The sequence below is a fragment of the Octopus bimaculoides genome, chromosome 18, assembly GCF_001194135.2.
Source record: "Octopus bimaculoides isolate UCB-OBI-ISO-001 chromosome 18, ASM119413v2, whole genome shotgun sequence".
Taxonomy (NCBI): domain Eukaryota; kingdom Metazoa; phylum Mollusca; class Cephalopoda; order Octopoda; family Octopodidae; genus Octopus; species Octopus bimaculoides.
In genome coordinates this window covers 16,739,184-16,741,687 of record NC_068998.1, presented here as the reverse complement: position 1 = coordinate 16,741,687, position 2,504 = coordinate 16,739,184, and the positions used below count along the sequence as shown (strand labels likewise).

Below are 2,504 nucleotides of genomic sequence, written 5' to 3'. Positions count from 1 at the left end.
CAGGGTACGGTAAATAAACTGTCGTCTAAATTATGCAAAAATGAAAATAACACTGACATCTCATTTTAACAGATATATTTACCAAAATTATATAAAAATATCTTGAAATACTAAAGAGTAAATTTATTCAATAAAATCACAATTAGCTTCAACCACGACCTCCAGACAGCTTCGGAATCTCCTGCAATTCTTCTGAACAATCTCCTTGTTTAAGCTGGTGAATGCTGCCATAATCCTTGCCTTCAGTTCATCTTTGGTGTTACAAGGAGTTTTGTTGGTCTCTCGCTCCACTGTGCCCCACACATAATAATCAAGGGGGTTGCAGTCTGGAGAGTTAGGTGGCCAAATGTGAGGGGTGAAGTGATCACAGAAATTGTCTGAAAGCCATAACTGGGTTCTCTTGCTTGTGTGGCATGGTGCAGAGTCCTGTTGCCAGACATAGGGTTTTCCAGAAGCCACCCTCTTGACCCAGGGTAGCACCACTTCCTCCAGGCACTTGATGTAGGCCTCCGTGTTGAGCCTGAGGCCGTGTGGTAAGATGAATGGAGGCATAACATTGCCATCACTAGTGATCACTCCAAACACCATGATGTTGACTGGATGTTTGATTTTTATCACTCTCAGTACATATCTTCAGACTGTCACCCAGGCACTCTGAAATGTTCATATTAGAGTATCCAGCATGAATGCCAAGCAATACAGCATGTCATTTCCAAATTTCTGGCAGAGTGAATTGCATCATAATGCTGTTTTTCTCTATACTGTGTAGTCAACAAAATCAGAAACAAACAATGCACATGCATGAAATTAAACATATAAATTGGCAACAATTTACCCATTGCACCCTATATATATATATGTATATATATATATATATATATATGTATATATATATATATATTGTTGTACTTGCCAGTTTAGCCAATAAAAACACAAGCACTGTATATTTGGTGTTAATTTGCTTCAGCTTTATATTACATTACATTACATTAGTCCTATTTCGGCCAGAGTTCTTTCGTCACACTTCTGTGACCTCATCAGTGGTCCTTTGCTTTCTTCTTTATTATGTGTGTCCCACCTTGCTAACTATCAGCCATTTTTTAAGCTGGTGAATGCTGCCATAATCCTTGCATTCAGTTCATCTTTAGTGTTACAATAAGTTTTGTTGGTCTCTCGCTCCACTGTGCCCCACACATAATAATCAAGGGGGTTGCAGTCTGGAGAGTTAGGTGGCCAAATGTGAGGGGTGATGTGATCGCAACAAATATATATATATATATACATTTATATATATGCTAAAAAATACCAAACAAACAAAAAAGACAATGAACCTCTTTTGGTGTCAAAAATGCAACCAAAAGTGTCAATATCACACAAGTGAACAGCAGCTGCCCAAAAATGTTATCAAGTTATTACCTCACAATGCAACATGTTGTTGCTAAAACAATATATAATGCCATCAAAAAATAAATATAGGGATAAGTATAGAGAATTCTCCTAATATTGAATCCATAAATATCAGCACAAAGAATACTGGTGGGACATTCCTATCAAAACTTCTACCAAATGCAAACATAAGAGGCCAGATATCACTGTTTCAGATAGACAGGGAAAAGTATGTTATCATAGAAGTCAGCTGTTCCATTGATGTAAATATCTTTTCGAAAATTAAAGAGAAAGAGGATGACTATGAACAACTACTTTGAAACCCGTAGCTTCCACACCTAGATTATGAAATCATATTTTCCAAATAATAATTGATGCATTTGGTTTCATGAGTAAATGTCTAAGTGACAATTTGAAAAGGTTATGGTTTTCAGAAAAAGAAATCAACCAGCTAACACACATGCACGTTACAATTACAATCTGTAAGCAGAACAGTAGAAATATGCAAAACTTTAAGTTCAAAATGTGACATTTTTAAAAAAAAAATTTTTTTTTTAGTTATCTACATTCTAATGATGGAGCTTTGTATCTTTGTTAGAAACCAGCTCCTTCCTTACAGGAAGGCTCCAAACAATTAAAAACAGAATAGAACATTCAGAGAAAAAAATACATACACATATATACATGCATATATATTAATGTTTGTTTTTATGTTCAGTTATAATAGAAACAGTTTTACATTCATCTGATGTATTTGTACTCCATACTTTTATAGAGTACAAATTTATAATTCTTATACAAGAATGTTGTTGACAGTGACTCTGAAAACCCAAATTTAATCAATAAAAAATTTTCCCAAAACACCTTTCCATAACAACTGACCATAAAAACCTAATTACCACCCAACTCAAACCCACACACCCAAAGATTATTTTAACTCAACAGAGACTACATAAAGGCAAGAATAACTCTAATGTATCACAGTCCAACAATGACTTAGCTGGCCAAAACTTCAAAGTCACTGTCAACAATGTTCTTGTATAAGAATAATAAATACATGCACATATAAATACATATAATATAAATAATACATGCATATATATATATATATATATATA

General features: G+C 34.2%; 1 protein-coding gene across 1 annotated transcript in view; it reads right to left on the bottom strand.

Annotated features, from left to right (window-relative positions):
- Positions 1-2,504, bottom strand: part of LOC106871186 (KICSTOR complex protein SZT2) — a 102,669-nt gene that overhangs the window by 70,426 nt on the left and 29,739 nt on the right. The gene's annotated exons all lie outside the window — the stretch shown is intronic.